This window comes from Polistes fuscatus, unplaced genomic scaffold, assembly GCF_010416935.1.
Source record: "Polistes fuscatus isolate 324 unplaced genomic scaffold, CU_Pfus_HIC Scaffold41, whole genome shotgun sequence".
Lineage (NCBI taxonomy): Eukaryota > Metazoa > Arthropoda > Insecta > Hymenoptera > Vespidae > Polistes > Polistes fuscatus.
The window spans coordinates 98,482-121,263 of record NW_025113120.1 but is presented as its reverse complement, the minus strand read 5'-3'; the positions used below and the strand labels follow the sequence as shown (position 1 = coordinate 121,263).

Here is a 22,782-nt window from a genome sequence, read left to right as displayed (position 1 = left end):
AAAAGCAATGGTTGAAGAAATCACTGGTGTATATAAAATGAGCTCTAAAGTCCTAACATCAGACAAATGAAAGTCGAATCCAATCAAACCAACAACAGAAGTAAAACAAGGCGATCTGCTCTGCTACTTCCGGTTCAACCTAGTCATCGACATGCTTTTAAAGAGGCTTCCTGGCCATATGACAACAAATATCGATGCTCTTAAAGTAAATACAATAGCTTATGTCGACGATTTGATTCTTTCGGCGGAAACGAGACAAGCCTTGCAGGAATTAACTTACATCACAGGAGCTTTCCTTGGAGAATATAGACATACATGTGGCTCAATGCGGCCAAGTGCCTGTCCTGTAGACAGGTCAGGGTGCAACATAAGAAAATAAACCATGGTTGACAACACGGATATCAAATATAAGATCAAAGGGGCATACATGCCAGCAGCATCCAGTGTCTCACAATAGAAATACCTAAGAATCCAATTCACCTCACGAGGGAGGGCAGCTATGGATCCTACAAAGAAATAAGAGAAAGCTCTAAACAATCTCAAAAGATTTTACACCAGAAGACTTATGAAATCAATGCTATGATGACTGATATTAACATTGTTAAAAAGCGTACAATTAAAAAGCTTGGCTACAATTTTTAATACCGTCTCCGTTATATACAATGTACGATATAATGACGCGATCTTTGGAAGTAATGCTCCAGGATAATTAATAGGGAATAAAAAGTCAATAGGACACGATCGATACTATACGACGGCACAACGTATCGTTTGACGAAAGAGAGCATCAAGAGCTATTGGGAAGCAAAGCTCCAAAACTCGGTCGATAGCAAAGCCCTTATAAATTCGTCCCTTCCTCCTGTAACAGCATGCGTGGGTAACAGAGAAAAATCAACTTGCTTAATGGAGCGGACTTCATCGACTCATGCAAACTAAGGTTCGATGCTCTTCCAATTAAGTCGCTAATCTCAAAGAGTCGGGACAGAGATCGAACGTGCAGGGCCAATTGCCAGGCTGTCGAGACACTCAATCATGTCAATCAAGTATGCATATAATGACCTTATAATAATTTCTTAAAATTAAAAAACATTATTAAAACAAATGCTAAAGGACATAAGCCTAAAAAATATTTATTTTAACATGGGAACAAATTAAACAATATATGAATGAAGCTCCTGACGATCAACATTTAGCAATAAAGGTAATAAAAGAATATTCACATATTCGCTTTTCTAATTAAATGTCTTCATTTTCACTATTTAATTGTACGCATCATATTTAATAACAATTTTTACAGGTTGTATTGATATTTGGAATATGTTGCTGATTGCGATGTAAAGAACTAAAGGAGATGAAAATTAAAGACATAGAAGATTTGAATGGAAAATATTTAGTAACAATCAATGATAACAAGAATGATTTTCCCGGTCAATTCCTTATTAGGAATCTCTTTTACCCTAAAGTTAAAAATTACATTGCATTAAGACCACCTAATGAATTTTCCGATAGATTTTTTATTCACTATTCAGAGGGTACATGCACTCGATAACCTATTGTACGTCATACTATAGAAGCAATGCCTAAAAAAATTGCGACTTATTTAAAGCTGCCTAATATTCAAAGATACACCGGCCATTGCTTCAGAAGATCATCTGCAACGCTTCTCTCTAATTCCGGCGCTAGCATGCAGATGATTAAGCAGCTAGGGAGATGGCGTTCCGACATAATTGCCCAGGGTTATGTAGAAAATTCATTACATAACAGGCAGATGATTTTAATGGACTAATTCAGAACGAGACCGCCATAGATATACAACCTCAACCACCAACTAGTAAAGAAGTAACTATCAACCCTCAAACAGTAACTACCAACCCTCAACAAGAAATCAATGAGATTGAAACAGAAATTAATGATGTAAATTGGTTAGAGTTTGATGACGACTTCATTGTTAATGACGTCTAACCTATTTTAAGTAAGTAAAGCAATAATACTCACTTATTTACCAAAAACACGTTTATATCCCACCTCTAATTAATATTGTCTTGTTCAGCTGAAGCCGTTATAAACAGTGGTTTCACTACAGACAGAAAAAAACTAATTTCTGTACCAATTAAGACTCAAAAGCGACTATAACTTGACAATGTTAAAATACCATTTATGGCTAAATCAGGGGTAAAATTAACTTTTCAAAATCAAACACATGTTCAGCCTCCGCCAGCTAAGAAAATAAAGAATAATGACTGTTTAAATACTCCAAACCCTAAGAACCCAGACTTAGCATCAAAAAAACAAGATCTAACGTTCGATAATTGTGCACTTTCAATAATTGCGTTTTTAACGTCACTAAATGTAACTGTGACATGGAAAATATTTTTTAAAATGAGACGAGAATAATCTCAATGTGAAACTATTATCTAACTAAAATCTATGGTTATGTTGTGTTATTACTTATATAATTAAAAATTTTGTTATCGATAAAATTTAATTATAATATTATTAATATAGCATTTGCAATATTATGCCAAAGTTACTTAGAATTTATGTTATGAGTATGATAATGACAATAATAAAGAGTTATTTGAACTGTGAATATTAACAATTTTTTTCTTTTAATTATATTACCGTCCTTCGTGGAGTACAATTTTCATGAATTTTTGATGTGCGCCCCGATCAACAAAAGTCGGCCCCCCCCCCATTTACAAAATCCTCGGTTTTAAAAAATACGCAGGTACTTTATTATAATTATTAACTATAACCTAGTTTTTACAATAAAAGTGAGAAAATGATAGCAGTAATACTTTTTTTCATGTTTGAACCTTATTGTTCAACGTAATTTCGACGGGGAATCTAGAAAAATAGTATACGACCCACGGCCAAAAAGTTAGATGCTTTGACGTATGTGATATGATTGCCGAAGCGTAGCTGAGGCGTAGCCGAGGCCATCATATCACATACGCCAGGAATCCAACTTTCTGGCCTAGGGACGTAATATACTATATCTTTGAACAATTTCATCTTTCTTGTGGATTTTTAAATTCAGAACCGAATACATAGGAAACTAATCAAGAGTATCAACAGTGTCTTAAAACATTTTGCAAATTGAAGGTAGTGAATTATATTTCCAAGCGAGGAGTAGCACTAGCTGAAAAATTCAATCAAGGTTAGAAAAATAATGAACAGGAGAGGCAACAAATTTTTCAGACAGTCCAAAACCATCGCTCAGAGCAGCCGACCATAATCGAAGCGATGCTATGAAATGCCACTGAGGTATAGAGATTGAAGGATAAAAAATCAGAGTTTCTGTGTTTCTTCAACACATTCGTCGCCAAGCGCGACTTCAATGAGTTTCTCGCAAGGCCCAAATTCGACTGTCGGAGCACCGAAACATAAACAGAGCGATAAGCGGTAAATAGCAGGGACGTAACTCGAGTATCGTTTTCCATTTATAACATTCATAATATTCCATTCGATAATTTTCCTTTTGATACTTTTTTATCAGGTCTACCCTTTGTTGAATTCTAAAAAATTTTTTTCCTCTTGTTGCATCCTAAAAAATGTTTTTGCTTTTATTGCATTCTTTCTTTATAACTAATATTTAGTTATAAAATGGGGAAAACGATAAGGTTTTCGGCTAGTGGACTGTCTAGGATCTCACTGCAGTTATCGCAGATCCTTCATTTGAGAAGCATACTTTTATCCTCAAAATGTTCATTGGAAAGCGTAAAAATATAATTGAAAGTAAGGAGAGCAGTGGTGAGGAAGTAGTGAGTTTTAGAAGAAAAGTACTAAATAGAATCTCATCGAGTTCATGCTCCGATACTGAGGAATCATATGCAAGTGAAGACCTTGACCACATGTTAGAAGAACTTGCTCTGGACGAGGAAGAGGAGCTGAACTCTATTGCTTATTCATTGGACCATATTAAGTGGAACGAGTTTGCTAACGGGCAACAATCATTTACGTTCATCGGAAAAAGTGGACTTCTCATTGATTTGCCGTCTGGCATTAAGGCAAGTGAAGTATTTTTGCTTTTCTTGGATGAAAACCTGATAAGCCTTTTAGTCACAGAGACAAACAGATATGCAAAGCAAAAATTGCAACAAGAAACGACTGAACATGCTCGATCGAAGAGGTGGAAGCCCACGACTTGTGCAGAAATAAAAAAATTTATAGGACTGATGATTTGGATGGGTCTGGTAAAGACACCGCTCGTTACATGTTGGTCAAAGGACCCGATCTACAACTTCGAATTTCCGCGCAGTCATATGTCCCGTAATCGTTTTGAGTTACTATTAGCAAACTTGCATTTTGCAAATAAGGAAACGATAGAAGAAAGGTAACAGACTCGGATAAGTTTTGCCACTCTTAAACCTATTGGTAGATAATTACCAGAGAGTCTTTTCACTAGGTGAAAATATTGTAATAGACGAAACAATGCTTCCTTGGAGGGGACGACTCATATTCAGGCAGTATATCCCAACGAAATCCCACAAAAATGGTATAAAACTGTTCAAATTGTGCTCTACCGAAGGATATACATAGTCGGCGAAAGTATATTCTCGACGAGATACCAGCGGAAAAAGGCAAGTTGGCTTAGAGGAAAACGTCTGCATTGAAATAGCAAACAAATAGATAAATGAGGGACGAACTTTGTTTGTCGAAAATTTTTATACCAGTTATGAGTTAGCATTAAAATTTTTAAAATTCAAGACACTAGTCTTTGGGACTGTGCGGTATAACAAAAAACTTATGCCGAGATTTGTAATGTCATACCCACTTAAGAGAGGAGATTTAGTCTCAAGAAAAGACGACAACGGTATTGTGGTGCTGAGGTTAAGAGACGTTCGCGATGTTAGGATGTTATCAACAAACATCAACCTATCATGACATTAACAACGGATTCCACTCATCGTGGACGTCCTCCTAAACAGAAACCTTTGGCGGTAATTGCTTATAATAATGGAAAAAATGGCATCGACAGGAGCGACCAGATGGTGTCATATGCAACAACGATACGAAAAAGTATCAAGTGGTATCGTAAATTAGCACTACATTTGCTTTTGGGTACCAGTGTAGTAAATGCTCATATCGTATACCAGAGAGTCAAAAATAAAAAAATTGGAATAAGAAAATTTCGAGAGCTGCTTGTTGCCGAATGGTTGTCCCCGGAAAATTCTATTAGAACAAGGAACGTGTCCCATAAGCTGGAGATTCGTACGAATGAGCAGGGCAAGTCTGTAAGAAGGACGTGCGCCATATGTTACCAGAAAAGGAGACAAACTGCTGAACGACAATAAGCAAAAAAAAATGTAAAAAAAACTACGACCTATTGTTCCAAGTGTCCGAATTCACCACAAATGTGTTTACAATGTTTCAACGCACACCATACGAGATAGTATAATACAATATGTTATCTTATATAAATTGGTAAAAATTATAGTATAATATGTATATTTGTAGTATTTTTATGTTGTATATCCTATATTTATATTTCAATACTAATTCCATTAAATTCGTTTTAAAAATCCACTTAAAAGTCGTATTAACTTGAATAAGAAGAGCGTCACCCATATTTGGGTGACGAGGCCCCCACGGAAGCATACCCGTCACCCAGATCTAGGTGACGTGGCGACGAAAGTGTTAAATGTTTTATAGAAACGCAAATTTCAAAATAAAATGTTCTGATTTTTAAGGTTCGACATAATTGTTCAGTTGGACCAGATTAAATAGTATTTTTCGGATGCATTTAATTTCGTTTTATTTATTATATGTTATAAGGTATTAATTTGAATTTCAAGATCAAAATTTTTTCTTTAGAAAAGAGGTTTTTTTTTTTGTAACCGAAATACGACTAGAGTGGTCTCGTATCAGTATCGATGAGTGTTAGAGATATAATAGACCTGGGTGTTTAATTTTAGTGGTAGTGAGGCTTGCGTTAGTATCATATCTACAGAAAATCATAGATCGAGGAAAATCCGAATGAATGTTTTAGGGGCTGGCTAAATAGGCAGGTCGAAAAGGGACTCTAAAGATCAATGGGACATTTCCTCGATTCCCAGAACATTTTTTGTTGGAGAAAACCACATTTTCTTTACCATGAAGAACCTAAGCGAACCTGGATTGATATAAATGGACATTTTCAGTTAAATGGCATTTTTAGGGAAGCACACTATGGAGATTTATATTTAGCATTTTTATTTTATTCGAAATATTATTATAAGCGGGCTTATAAGCTTATTATTATTTATGATTATTGTAAAAAATTATTCCTTGTTGTGTCTTAATAAACGAAAGTTTTTTTGTTCTAACAATCTATTGTTATTTTAATAATTCAACGAATATACTTTGTCAATGTAGGAAGTTTAAATTATAAAAAATAGTGAGGAGTGCGATCAGAAGTAACAATTTATTAATATACCACTAACTCTTGATTATACCGTAGCTGGACTTACACAGAACTCGGTTCGAACCGAAACGCTCCTCTTTTATATTCCTCTTATCGCTCTAGAAACCCCTCGGTCCTTCTCGAATATTCATCTATTTATCCACGAGAAACATCGAGTGGTTTCCATGCGACGAAACATGAAACGCATTTATCGCCCAAACAAACGAATGCCGGAAAGAGAAAGTTTCTTTTTCTTTATTTCCTATCCTTCACTCGGCCATTCTGAAAATTTTTGTTCGTCCTCGAACAATACATACATACAGGATTTTATTGAAAACGAATGTTCCCTCTCCGAATAGAACATTACAGAACATATATGCATACTACATTGAACATTACAGAACATGCATACATACTACATTGAAATTTCACACACACGCTCGTTATCGGATATATCACTCTCACTCTCACTGTCAGACATATCACCTTCTTCACTAATCCACGGTTTCATATAATCGGCTGCTGTGGATGTTTGCAACGGACCTTCATGCTCTCCAACTCTTCGTACTAAATAACGATTGTTACGCATTTCTTTTATTATCGTATACGGTCCTAAAAACTTATTCGCTAACTTCAGGCCTGGTCCTTGTTGCATACGCTTTATTGCAACCAAATCTCCGTCGCGATAAACCCTAGCTTCGACTCTTTTTATTAAACGTTTTGCGATTTTCCCTCTGTACTTTACTAATACTTTCTTTCGCACGCTCTCGTAGTTCATTACGCTCATCCTCAAACATACTAATCAATTCTGATTCTATCATTTCTTTTATCTGCAAATCTTCTTTAAAACGGGGTTTTGTTCCGAACAATAATTGAAATGGAGACATACCAATACTCCTATGTAAAGTTATATTCAAAAACTGTTGAGCCGTATCTAAATATTTATACCATTCTTCTTTCGATGTATCAGATAATTTTGTTAACAGTGGTATTAATGTTCGGTTAACACGCTCTACTTGTCCGTTTGCTCTCGGCACACCAGTCGTAATAAGAGAATGTACAATGCGTTCTTCAGTGCAATAGTTTTTAAATTCGGCAGAGGTAAACGCAGTTCCTCTGTCGGAAATAATACGCCGTGGGTTGCCAAAAATCGCAGCTTGTTTTCGCAGTCTCATCACTACTTCAGACGAACTAGTACTTTTTGTTGAATAAAGCCAGGTAAACTTTGAGAAAGCATCTACAACTACAAATATATGTCGATAACTCTTCTTTGTAGAAGGCAGCGGTCCTAGATGGTCTATGTGATAGGTATCAAGGGGCACTTCCCCTTTATCTATGGGATTCAGATATCCTTCTTTTCTACCTTGTTTACTTTCGGCTAATATACACGCAACACAGTTTCGAATAACATTTTCTATTTTCATTTTAACATTTGGAATCCAATAATCTTTTCGAATTAATGCCTCTGTTTTACTTACAGAAAAATGACCAACCTCATGCGCTTGACGAATTATTTGTAAACACATCTGTTTCGGAACTACTAATTTAAAATCATCATCAACTTCTTTGAACAACAAATCTCCTCGCATTTCGTATCCATTAATTTTTCCGTCTTTAGTTAAATCTATTATTTTTTGTACATCACTATCGCTCCGCTGAGCCTGTCTTAAGCGATTCATTAATCCATTTTTACTTTCTTCAATAATCATACAAGATGGTAACGGCTGACGACTTAAAGCATCTACATGCAGCATATTTTTTCCTGGACGATGCTCGATAACATAATTAAAATCTTGTAAAAAGAAAACCCACCTAGCAATTCGCACGCATAAATCTTTTTTTCCCATCGTAAGAGCAAAAGCGCGACAATCCGTAATAATTTTAAAAGAAATTCCCAATAGGTAAACTCTAATTTCTTAAGCGCTTTAATTATTGCAAGTACTTCCAACTCGTAACTTGTGTATTTCTTTTCTGCCGGTGTAGTCTACCACTAGCATAAAAAATAGGGTGCCACGCGTTATCTTTCTCGCTCTTTTGTAACAATATCGCTCCATACCCATGCATACTCGCGTCAGTGTGTAACTGTGTCTCTGCACCAACCCTATACAAACTCAACACCGGTTTCTCGACTAATATTTCTTTCAATTGAATGAATGCGTTCTTTTGTTCCTCACCAAACGTAAACTTAGCATCCAATTTCAACAAATCTGTCAACGGTCTAGCTATTAACGAATAATGTGGTATAAACTTCCTAAAGTAGCCACTTAGACCTAAAAAACTTTGAACATGTCGAATGTTCGTTGGCGTGGGAAAATTTTTAACAGCCTCAGTCTTACGTTCAGATGGTCGTATCCTTCCATTCTCTATTATATGGCCTAGAAATTCGACCCTACTTTGTAAAAAGGAACACTTCTTCCAGTTTATCTGCAAACCTGCTTGACTAGCAGTATCTAACACGATTTTCAATCTTTCTAATCCGTCATCACTATTAATTGATGGTATAATCAAATCATCTAAATATGTTAATACTATTTTCTGGCGAGTCAAATCTCTAAAAACTGCATTTATATATTTTTGAAATACGGATGGCGAATTACAAAGTCCAAAAGGAACTTTTAAAAATTCATAGTGTCCATCAGGAACTATAAACGCGGTGTATTTTCGACTTTCTTCTTCTATCGACACGTGAAAGAATCCATTCTTTAAATCAAGAGTACTAAAGTAATTAGCGCCCTGCAACTGATCTAACTGATCTTCTATAAGAGGCAAAGGATAACGATCTTTAACTATCTTTTGATTTAATTTTCTATAATCAACACACAATCTAAATGAACCGTCTCGTTTTTCCACTAAAACTATCGGACTTGCATATTCAGAAAGAGATGGTTGTACGATACCTTCTTCCATCCACTCTTGTATCTGTTGATTTACAATATCTTTTTGGGATTGGGAAAGTCGTCTCGCCCTTTGATATACCGGTTCGTTATCCTTAACTACGATAGACATTTTAACACCGATATCTTTTGTTTTCCTAGGATTATAATCAGCAACTAAATTCTTAATTTCTTGTTGACATTTAACATCGTTTACATGATCTACTTCTATTTCCAGAGACTTTTCAATAAGATCTATTTTAAATATTTCTGAGCGATCTAAATCGTTACCTGCTTTCGGTGTAATAATAGCGTTTCCGTCTTTAATTGCTACATCGACCGTACTGAGAAAATCGATTCCTAATATCAACTTTTGACTCATAACTGTATTCGGTACTACACGCATTAGAACTACATATAAATTATTGTCAATTGTTAACCGTGCATAATATTCACCTATTGTTGTATTTGTGCCTCCACCTACACCACTAAATTTCAATTCTCTATCCATTAACCGTGGAGATCCTAACTCTATGTATTGATCAAAACGCATAAGACATATATCGCTACCTCTATCAATCAATGCCTTGATGCAACAATTATTCACTCGAATGTCAATAACGCACTTCTTTTCTTGAACTCTAAATGTGTTCAAACTTTCTTTTACTACGGATATTTCTTCGGACAATTCGATGCAATGTGTCCTCGCTCTTTGCAATTGTAGCACGTTGGTTCTTCCTTCTTCTTTGGACAACTATCAGCCATATGGTCAAATGATCCACAAATAAAACAACTTCTTGTCTGCTTCGTAGATTTCCACCTCCTGTATTCCAATTCTTCATGTTGTAAGGTCTTCTAACGAATCTCGTATCACCCGGAATTCGATTTTTTTCCTGCAAGGTCACTCCTTCGAAAGCTTTTAGGATATCTGCCTTCGTTCGTAATCTATTTATCTTAGCTTGGTTTTTAAATTTGCATCTGGAATACCTTCGATGATATAATCTACAATTTCATTTCATGAATCGGAACTTTGTTTCCGAGTATCACCTTGTTGTGAACGTACTCATGAAATGATTCATCTTTTCTCCAAACAGGCTCTTCAAAAATTTTTCTTGCCGATGACAAAATGTGCTTCTTAAATCGGATAGCAATTCCTCAATGGGTAGTGTGACATAATCTGATTTTGAATAGAACCATTCAAGTGCCTTCTCTTTTAATCTCATGCTGATTAACATACGCACTTGATTATCGTTGAGACTATATGTTGCTCGTAACATTCTCAGCTGTCTTTCCCAATTTTCGTATTCACCCATTTCTCCCTTAAAAACATTCAAAAGGTCAGCAACAAGCCTTATATCAACCCTTTCTCTAAAATCTGGATTACTGTTACTTTGTTCTTGCGTTTCAACCAATTGTCGTCGCTCTGTACTAATACTTGCACCGCGAAGACTTCTAACCATTTCTAACTCACGTCGTACGAGTTTCAATTCTTCCTCCAGTAAATGCTTATCATTTCTTCTAACTTCTTCTTCGCAATTATCATTCAAAAATCTTCCTACATCTTCAGCATCAGGGAATCTTACTTCTTCACACACAACGCGTGGAGCTGTATTTGCTACGTTCTTCTGAGCCCACGCTTCCGACGGATCAACTTCTCTCAACCGTTGTATTAATTCGGTTTTCGATCCTGAAGTGCTACATCCTAACTCTTTGCACTTCTCCTTGAGTTCAGCAATCGTAGTGTTATTCTGTGACTTCGATATCTTATAAATCTTTTGAACGAACCAAAAAATCAAAAACTGTGTCCAACCTCGATCTTTAATACAAGATTAACCAACGATGTATAACTTACACGAGGGTGCTACACACTACTTTACACGACACGAAAATTGACAAAATATGCCCAACCTCGATTTTTAATACAGACTTAACCAACGCTGTATAACTTACACGAGGGTGCTACACACTACTTCGCGCAACACGAAAATACAACACCAGCAATTACAAAAATTACACTCACTCACGGCTTACTTTTTACTCAATCCCGGCTGAGCCCCCAAAATTTGTAGGAAGTTTAAATTATAAAAAATAGTGAGGAGTGCGATCAGAAGTAACTATTTATTAATATACCACTAACTCTTGATTATACCGTAGCTGGACTTACACTGAACTCGGTTCGAACCGAAACGCTCCTCTTTATATTCCTCTTATCGCTCTAGAAACCCCTCGGTCCTTCTCGAATATTCATCTATTTATCCACGAGAAACATCGAGTGGTTTCCATGCGACGAAACATGAAACGCATTTATCGCCCAAACAAACGAATGCCGGAAAGAGAAAGTTTCTTTTTCTTTATTTCCTATCCTTCATCAATATGATTGCTACATTTTTAAACTATCACTATTGATTTCTTTTTACTTTTTTTACAATAGCTTCACGATACTGAAACTTTTACGAAAATAACTATGAAATTTTAGAAATGTCCTAATTATTTACCTATATACTATATTAGATACAATTATTATATAGTATATCGAAAATTACAGTATTACTTATTTGCCAACCAAATATTTTTTATTGTTAGTAATAATATATCACGATAATTATATCTTGCATTTTCTACCACAAAAATAAAATAAAATTCATTTGTATGATAGTCTTATTATAAGAAATTGAAAAGTACGTTCTGAATAATTTGTGTTCGGTGAAATTAAGGGATTTGACCGTTTTGTATTGCGCACGGAATAAGTTAGATAGCGACGGCGTTGAAACTTTATATTGGTTAGAATCACACCCTAAATAGAATCGGTCACGATTGCCTTAGTTGAGTTATGAGGGCGCGAGGGGGCATTAGAGATACATGTAGGACCGCCTTAGCATGCCAGGTACATGCGAGTGCGTCTTGAGATAGGTGGAAGGGGGTATGCGTGCGTGGGGCCTTGATCTCGAGGGCACACGCGGTTGTCCAGATCTGGATAGCGAGACAAAGGGTTCGTTTCTGAAAATAGATAGTGACGTAATATTGGCTTTGTTTAAGTGAGAGCTGTGGTGTTCTCTGTGGTGCGCTTTCTAGCTACTAACGTGTGAATTTTAAGGAGTAAAATTTGTAGAGACACAATCATATAGGTGTTGTGCAGAGAAACAATCATTTAGGTGTTGTGCAGAGACACAACCTTTCGAGGGTTGTAGCTGCAAGGCTACAACCATTCCTTGCAGAGAGTAGCGGTGTTTCTTTACAGTGCTTGCCGGTCTACCAACGTAGGATAGAATTGCAGCAGCTCAGGCTACATCCAGGTTGACGATGTTTGCGACGAGAATAACGCCCATTTGTAGGACTGATAACGTGTCTAAGTAGATTGTGGTATCTTGAATAGTTGCGGCGGAAACAAAGGTAAGAGAGGTCTCTAGCGTAAGAAAAAAGAAGTTTCTCGCAACGATATTAGTACTTGTATTTTTTCTTTCACTTGTCCACAGGGTACTACTTATTGTACTTTTTGTTTGAATAAAGCCTTCGCTTGCTCTTGCTTTTCTCTCAACTTCGTGAGAGTTTTTAAGCCTAGGCAAGTGTTCTATACCGCGTAAAATTGTATTGATTGATTTATTTCTCCTTTCCTATCTCACTCATTCGTACGTTGAATTAACCGAACTTACGACAATAATTTCAAATTGCTTAAGTCTTATATTCTACAAACAATTTGATTGGTATATTATTTGTGAAATACAGTTATATTATATATTACGTTTATTGAAAATTTATAATAATATAGTGTAGTAAAAACATGATTTTAAAACATTGATTTAAGGCATATGCCTATTATACTCTCTCCTATGTACCCACGCCGTACATGCTTGTAGAATTGTACATAAGTCCTACCTATAAACTCTTATACTAGTAGATCTTCACCAATAAATCGAATTAATTAAATAAAATCTGTTAAAGTAAAAGTAAATACATATCAGAAAATTTATATTCGTTTTCATAAGCAAACAACGTAATCGTTTTTGAGACAAATTATAAATATTATATATCCAAAAATTATCTACTCTGAAAAATTAAATCGAAACACTTTTCTTTCGTTAAGTTTTATTTTATACTACAATCATTTTAAAACGAGTGTAAGAGGTAAACTTTCAAACAGTTAAGAAAGTGAATATAAGACGTTGCTATTCTTGAGAAATCAATATAATCGGTGGGACCAACTTCCGACCCTGTAGGGATAAATTTGAAATAAAAGAAATCAAAAATGAATGCTGTCTTAGTCAATAATAACTCTTAAAAAGCAACCAACGTGTAAGGGAATTAAATCTAGTAGTTACTTCTTCATACCTAAGTAGTTAATTTACAATTTCAATAACCTTACTCTAATTACATAATTTCTTTTAATTGTAACAATTCTTTAACCGAATTTTTATTTAAACTGAAAATATATACTGTTCATTACCTTTAACGATATAAAAAATTACATTTATGTTTGCATTAACATGTTAATTGTCACAGTGATTTTATTGCATAACCTGCCATGGCGCTAACACGAATTTGTTATTATTATGCATTACATATTATATTAAAATATTATTTGGAAAAGATAAGTTCTATATAGATATATGAAATGCATTTATCTTACTGGGAGATTATAGGTAGTAACCCCCAAAGCGTTGAAATGCATTTATTTGTGTTAACTCGATTAATAAAATCCAGAGATAGTGCAATTAAAGATAGCCTTTTATCACTTGTAAACTTTCCTAAAAAACTAGCTCAATACAAAAAATGCCAGGACAACCAAAATAGGACGATTTTATACATTTTTACAACAAAAATTGTTTTAATCTATGTAGGACAAACACAAAAACCCATACTGAAAAATTCGAGATTGTACTTGTTCACCTTTCTTTCATTTGAAATATTTCAATACGACACATTGCAGTATGCGTGCATAATATTTAAGTATATATGTTATAATTATTTATTTAAATAAAACTACATTTAGATGTCTTATATGACAATAGTTTCCTTGCACAACTGCAGTAATGATAATAATATTAAAAAGTTTAAATATATGGAAATTTATTTAAATTATCTTCTTTTTTCCTTTTTTTTTATTAGGACTTCGTCCTGTTATAGCTTTTATTGCTATTTCCGAGAGTGTTTTATTGTTTTTACCGAGGGTAGGTTACTAGCCTGACCCTTATATAATAATTAAATATGTTCTTGATAATCACATGGTTTCACCGGTTATCGATGTGACCCCTGTAGCGCTTTAAGCTAACTTACAATTAGTATCGGTTGCCGGTGGTGGCTATGACATTCAACGTTTAAACATTATTATGTTGTTCAGTGTAGAGCTCGAAACAGAAGTTTTATAAGAAAATTAATTTCTGTAACAGGATGTATCAATCTTAAAAATTATTTGGATTTTGATCATCTCTTCAACAATTTTTATCCTATTACTTTTAGAAGCAACTTTCTTGAGATTGATGGCAATCAAATTAAATTTAACTTTTATCGTAATATTTCTTATGAAATAGTATTTGTAAATACATATTAAATGGTTGCTTTAGAGAAACTGTCTTTTGATAGAACTAACTAAAACTAAATTTGTTAAAGTAAAACTTCATAAACAGAAAGAACTATATCGAAATAATTTTTCCGTTATTATTTTCTTTTAATTTATGAAAATAATTATCCTATCCGAATTTAAGGAGATATGAGAAAAATAATTTTCTACTTTTGTAAGATAAGAGATTTAAATTATAAAAACTAAAATATATTTTATAAAATTTTTAATTAATCTTTTCTTTTTACGATCTAAAATATAACCTAAACTTATTTTTTAAACATTTCGTTATTCAGTCTTGTGTACGTTTTATTTATTTCTACGCTCAATTTTTATCTCGTTGTAAGCAAAATATTTTTAACCTAAGAAGTCACTTAAGAAAAGACCAAAAAAATTCTTGCTGCTACGGCTCAAATTTGGTATACTAAGATTATTGAGACCGCTGATTATAAATTAAAATTGAAGATAACACAAAAAGAAAAGAATTAATCTATCACGGTAAACACATATGTTTAAAAAAGATCAAATTTCATTGAAATCTGGTATAAAAATGTTTTGAAGTTACTAGTTACAAATTAAAAATAAAAATATAAAATAGATTCAATATAGTGGACATATATACATATATTTTTGAAATTTTAGTCATTGATGATATACATTTACAAAATTCAAAATACAAAGTAATTATAATTAAAATTGATCTTGATCTTTTCTAAGGCTTATAAGAAGCATACTATATTCGCTGCTAATCATTCCTCATGACAACTTTTGTCTTAATGATACGAAGAATCTTATAGAAATTTCCTCTTTTATTTAAGTTGATTAATTCATTAGATGTTTGTAGTATTACAAAAACGTTTTCAAATTTTTTTCTACTTGTTTAAATTCATTATACACATTCAATCGTATTGGACAAAGCAGTAAGTTTCAAAGATTGCATAGAAGTGATTAATCCTAGATCTAGAACGATTGAAATATATTATCTATTAGGATAGGTGGTTTACCTATTGAAGAAGATATGGGCCTAAAATCTTATCTTTACTTACAATTACAGATGTAAAAATAACTAGCTTCTTTATTTTTAATTTTATTTTTTTTAATTTTTAATTTTTAATTTTTAATTTTTTTTAATTTTCTTTTGTATTTTTTTTTGTATTTTTTTTAATATTATTTTTATTTTTTATTCTTCTTTATTTTTTATTCTTTTCTATTTTTTATTATTTTTTATTTTTTATTCTTTTTTATTTTTTATTTTTTTTTCCCTTTTTTTTACTCTTTTTTATTTTTTACTCTTTTTTGTCTTTTTTTGTCTTTTTCCTGTTTTTTTCTCTTCTTATTGTTTTTATTTTTTTCTCTTTATTCATTTTTTTTTTTTAAATTACATTAATTTTCTACTTTACAATTTGTCCGTGAGCATAAGGTAAATTTCTTTTTTTGATTACATTAAAATAATATTTGGGTAGTAATGTACTACCCTTCAGGGTTATCGTTCTCTTTTATAATTTTTATGGATATAAATTTAGCGGATATTTCCTTTTTAGTCTTTTTCTAATGTGAGTAGTAAACGTTTCTGCGGCTAGTTGGCTGGAGTGTAACTGCAGGTTCTTCTACCTATATTTTGTTGTAAAATTTTCTATTTCTTCCATCATTGTCATTAGTACAAGGTTCTTTCGTATATTTCCCACCGTATGAACCATATAGGGCGTCGACTATCATTCTGATATTTTCGATTGCATTTATTTTAGCTTTATTATATATATTCATTACTGCTGTTACCTATAGTGATAACTCAAAGGGTTCATTATCGGTTTTATAATGATTTTATAGACTATTACTTTATTTTCTAGGCTTACCTTGAATTTTTGCCTAGTTTGTCGAATTACTATGTTATTTAGTCTAATATCTGAAGAGTCTTTTTCATACAGTGTGAAAGCAAAGTGGATGTATTTGCTTGTGTTTGCTTTTATCCTTTTCTCTTCTAACTATTTTTCTACTTTTCTTTCGTTTTCTTGTAAATAGGTCATCGCTACTGCTGGGTCAGAATGATAGCTAATATATAGCAGTGTCATTAACAAACGTTAGTATTTTTCTTCCATCATTAGTTGGAATATCACCTGTATAGAGTATGTATGGGACAGTGTATCAGTGTGAGGGTTTAAGGACACTTCTTTATTGTAAATCGGCTTTGATTTCTTTAATTTCGAAGTACACATCATTGATTTTTATAATAAAAGTCTTGTCCCTTAGATATGATGATGCAAGTAGATTGTGCATTTGCATTCGTAAGAGGGCTCTAGATGTATCTACGAGCCCTACATGCCACACTTTTTAGAATGCTTTTTAATATAGGTCTAGTTGTAATAATTTGTGAACCCTACACGTAAAATAGTAAGTTTAGCATTACGAACTCCTGTGCTGAGATGGATTTGTTACTACCAATCGACTGAAAGTAATCCTGCCATTTCTGTGAGGTAATTTTTTGTCCTGGCGGTGCATATATAGCCGAAATTCTAAATTTATTAGTGTTAGATTGTACTGTAACTGTAGTTACTTGATTGTGTTTGTGGCAAATTTTACTATATAGATGGTGTTTGATGTCACTTTTCAATATAAATGCATCTAACTTCGTGTGCCTTCCCTGATGGGATGTCTCGTTTTGAATATATTGAAATATTAGATTTTTATATAGTTTCTTGTGGTTTTCCAAATGAGGAGTATATCAATATTGTTATTGTATAAAAATGTTTCTGTCTCTATGACCCTTTGTTGCAATCTTTTAGAGTTTCCAAATGCTATTTTCAGGATATCTCTATTTTTATTTCTTAGTTATAACGTTTGTGAGCAATTGAAGTTTATTTATTGATTGTTATTTTACTATTTCGTTTTATTTTATTATTATTTTTGTTAGTATTCTGTATTTCTATATAATTGTTTGAAGAGTTTCTTTATTTCTGTAGCGTCACTTGTTTCCTTTTCGTTTATTAATTCTATTGTGGAAGTCGTCTGTGCACAACTTCTTAAGTCAGTAATATTAACATTTTCCCCACATTGTGCTTGGAACACAGTACCTACGTATTATCTCTTAAGTTACCTTTTTTTTTGTTGTATATTTTTCTGCGGATGTACTCTGCTTGGAAAAATTAAGAAGAGTTTTTTTGAAGCTACTTTCTTATCTCACAGCCTTTGTAACTAATTGGTAGTTGTTCCTTTGCAATTTTAGCATTTTATTGAGTCTATCTTTCTTAAAATGGGGAAGTTACTTGACAGGTGATTTTGTGCACATCTCACGCACGTAGGTGATCTATTGCAATAATTTTTTGTATGTCGTATGGCTGAAATCTTATGCACTGCTGCATTTTTTTTTTATGTCGTGGTAGTTCTACGCTTATTATAGTATTTAGCATTTTGTTTATACTAAAAATATCCTTGTTATTGCTTCCAGGCGAGAATTTTCCCATAAACAACAGCAATACTTGTTTCATATCAAATTTCGTCATACAATTTACTTCTCTTATCTCATGTCCCAGCTTAAAATCCTTTTTAACGGTTGTATTGGTTTTTTTCGGATGTAAGCCTCTGATGACTGTTTTGTAGCTTTCTTCCGTCTTCAGCTGATATGTGTGACGACTGCGTTTTTTGACTTTAGTACTTGTATTACTTTAAGAAATATTTCAGGAGTATTAGTTTGTATTTTCAACTTGATGCAATTTTATTTGTTTTTAAATATAGTTTTCTGTCCCTATTTTGTATAATTAAACAACTCTATACGGGGTTCTACTGATTGAGCTAGAAAGTAAATTGGTTGTGATTTAATAAAATGAGGTGTAGCTTCTTTACATACGTTAATCTCTATCTCATCTTCTAAGGAGTTAAACGAATTTGATAGTGATATGTCTTCAAGCCAGTGTTGCATCTCAGAATTGTTTGCATACGGAGTTATTTTACGCATATTATTTGCTTGTAACTTCTTTCCAGTTATTATTTCGATCATCAATACTTGTTTTAGCTACTATTTTCTTCGTAATTTTGTTATCCAAAAAACCGAACTTGTGCTCGGATTTTTGGAATCTGCAATTTTGTGTATGTTTAACTTATCATAATCTTTTTTTAGGATATATTTATCGCCGTTAGCGATAATTTTAATCGATATTCGGTATATTTCATGGCATTATTAGAAGATCGAACCATCACAGCACTCGCTAGCTAGCCGTAAGTCATCTGTTTACTATAAACGCTTTAAAAAGTTTTACCAATGTTCGGAAGAAAGTCGAAGTCGAAACAGGTCTTCCTGCTTTAACAACCTTGCTGACCAACCAGAAATATTTATATAACTTTCTGAACGCAAATAGCTCGAAAACAGACTAAACGATAATCGACGATTCAAAGGGACATTTGTAATTTTAGCAAAATTTTCTAAATAACCCTTACGTTTGCTCCGGTATATCTTTTTCTCTTTTGAAACATCTTCAAAGATTTTACCTTTACTATATTGTTCTTAAGTCAAAAGTTAAATTCTAGCCGCAGTGTTAAACAATTTGTTTTAAAATCAGCTTAAATCTTTTTAATACCAGTGTGTTTTAACTTCTAGCCTTTCTTCAATTATAACAACTTTTGTAATAAACTTGTAAATTCCGTATTAGTTCAGTGCCTCGATTTAGTATTCCTTTTATACAATCTAATGCTACTTTTAACAAAATCTCTCACATTTTCTAAAAATAGCGGACATTACATTTTTTAAAATAAATACAATGTTTTTCATATAAAAAAAAAAATGTCTTTCTATTATCATGTGATGCTTTATAATAATTACTAAATACAAAGTAAGGTTACTTAATTACTTCATTTTTTACCTATCCAGTAATCCTAAATGTTTTTAAGAATATATACCGTTTTTTCGGACAGAAAGAATGTTTTTTGCAGTTAAACGTAGATAATAGTTAATTTTTTATTAAATTGGAAATTTATGTCAATGGACATTAAACCTTGCGAATCTTTATATATAGCTATTTCTACTTGGATTGTGTTAAAATTGATTTTTAGAAAAAAGTTATATTATCGACAATTATCGTAGATAATAGATTGGAAGATAATGTAATACGCATTAAATTATTAATATTATTTAATACATTATATAAATAAAACGTAGGTAATAAAATGTAATACAATACTGTAGTAATAAATTAACGCGTTCACGGTTGGCTTAACTACCAATTGTAATATAAGAAGTAAAAAATTGGTGACAAAAATCTATTGTTTTCTGTTATTTCAATTAAGGGGTTATACGCAGTTAGGATTTTCAAAAAATCGATTTTTTTTTTGCATTTTCGGAATGTACATATATTTAAGTATATTCTCTAAAAATTTCAAATCGATCCGACAAATATTCTTCACTTCATGTAAGCTGCAAACAAAATTTTTAACTATGTGTAAGCGTCTCTTTGAAACTTTAAACGCGTTTTTCTCAAAACGGTATTTTCAAAGTCGGTGATCTCGATTTTGCAAAAACGGCGTAACTGATCGGTTTCAAATTTTTACACAATCTTTTTAGATATATTCCTCAGGTATTAAGTATAAGGAATAATTTTTAAAAAAATTTATTACTATTTTTTTGTAACAATTTAGAGTGAAAATTTTAGTCAAAAACAACAACTTTTTTTCAAATAGACGCCATTTTGTCAAAAATCAAAATTTTTAAAATTCCTCTCGTTAATACCTGCACTAATCTATCCTTTAAAAGAATCCACCATATTTTTTAATTTCGGATAATCCAAACCGCCAAAATGGAGATCACCGCCAAACGTCTTTTTTTAGAGGACGTTCAGGAAATCATCTACAGGAGCAGTGCAGATTAATATTTTTACATAATCGACGCGCTATTGTATTCTCAAAAGTTCACTCTATTTGAATTACCAACAATTTTTTTTGAGAAATAAAAACTGTTTCTAGAAAAAATTCATGAAAATACGTCTTTTTCGAGCCTCGCAACTGCGTATAACCCCTTAAATTATTTTCCTCGTCATCATCGTTGACAGAAAATTCTAGCTCATCGGATGTGTCAAATGTCATTATATTATCTATATTATCTTTAGTTTCCAAAATTTATTGTTTTTTAAAATCCGAATACTACCCCTATTTGCAATTTATTTCTTTTATTGATGTCTTATTTTTAGAATGTTATGACATTTTTCAAATAAATAAGCCGTTTATTTTGATAATAACCTAAGACTATTTTTTTTTCTGAGAAATGTTTTTAAAGACAGTTGACTTCCAGTTGTAGATGTTATTACGATCCACAACAAAAATATATTAAAATGAACTTAGGCTACTTTCAAAATAAACGGCTTAAATATCTACTAAAAAATAATACACTATATACAGAATACAAACTTTAGATCGAAGTATGGTTAGCTTACTTTTCTTTCCTTCAAATTAGTACTTACAACTTAATATGCAACGGGGAAACACTTTTGATCTTTTGTACTATGATTATTATCTTTCCTTTAATTATAAATGTGTTCTGTAACACCTACCTTACTTTACAGTCAGTTTACACTTTTCTAATAATGGACACTTTCAGACAATGTAATAAAAAGATTCATTCCGCTTTCAGTTTGTCCTTCAGAGAGCACATTTAGATAATCTTATTTTTTGTATTGAGTTTATAAATTCAAAAGAATAAATGTCTTTATAATTTTTCTGATTGGTCAGATTGACCGGTCGTAATAAATAGGAGAGGCTACAACTACTTTCTCTCAAAAAAAAAAACAGAAGAGAAAAAGTAAGTAATGAAACATTTAATATATGCATATTTTTAAAAATTCCGTAAAAATAAATAGCCATGTGATGAGATTGTATGTGAGAAATTATACCCAAAAGTTTAAAAATTGTTAATTCGACCAGCAGTAATAGGTTTAGCGCTTATGTGGACTTTCCACGATATCTCAACAAGTAAGCAATATAAGCTATAAACAACACTATGTAGATTATTTCTTTTTTACTTTTATCAGTTATATAACGAAATATCTGAGATTTTACAAAAAAAATCTGTGATCAATAACGAAGCATTAAAGTGCTCAATAGTTAATAAATGTAAATACTTTTGACAAATAAGAAAAATTAAATTTTTCTTTGAAAATGATTCGAAAAATATTTTTGTAGTTATACTTCTTTTAGCGCGTTTGGGAAAATGTGATAAGAGTGAAATTTTTAGGAGCGACATGGTAAAAATCGACACCACGAAGTTTGTCGGTATTTAAGATGCACAGCATCGTACTTAGTGCTGCTTGACTTAAATGATCGAGCGGGAAGTATTATAGTTCTATCACCGAGTCATGGCCGTTGACGCATAAAGTAATTCGATATATCTCCCTTATATTTAGTGTGGACTTATTTTAATATTTTTTTTATTCTTTTTTATATATATATAATAAGATCGATCGATTGAAAATATGTTTTCTTTCTTTTTTTTTTGTTAAGTAAATAATTAATAATAATTGATACTTATCTTCTTATACTTTCAATCCTACCCCTTTTAATCTGGTCACGCTATATATATATAAATATACATTTATAAAATTTAATAAATAAATAAATGAATAAGAATATAATAATAAAAGAAAAATAATCGGCTTACATCAGCAAATATTATCGATCATCAAGCAGGGAGGGGGAAACAGGTTTCTTTATTAACTATATTCAATGTAAAAAGAAAATTAACGACGACGACGACGACGACGAAAACAACAATAACTTTCTTGAATTTATTTTTTTAAAGTTATTTTTGAGGTTCTTAAAGTTATATTCGTTTTTGTACGCCGAAGCAGTATAAATTCCTACGTGCGTACATAAATACACACACAATTTTTTTTTAAATTGTTGAGATTGTTAGATTTATTTTATTATAATATGTATAGGAAAAGGAAAAGTAGAAACTAAATATAACTCCTCTGTTGTAAAATATTGTAGATCTC

The 22,782-nt window shown here is 32.3% G+C and overlaps 1 pseudogene; it reads left to right on the top strand.

The window, feature by feature from the left end:
* Positions 1-3,704: 3,704 nt before the first annotated feature.
* On the top strand, positions 3,705-5,288 carry LOC122521580 (annotated as a pseudogene).
* Positions 5,289-22,782: the final 17,494 nt, after the last annotated feature.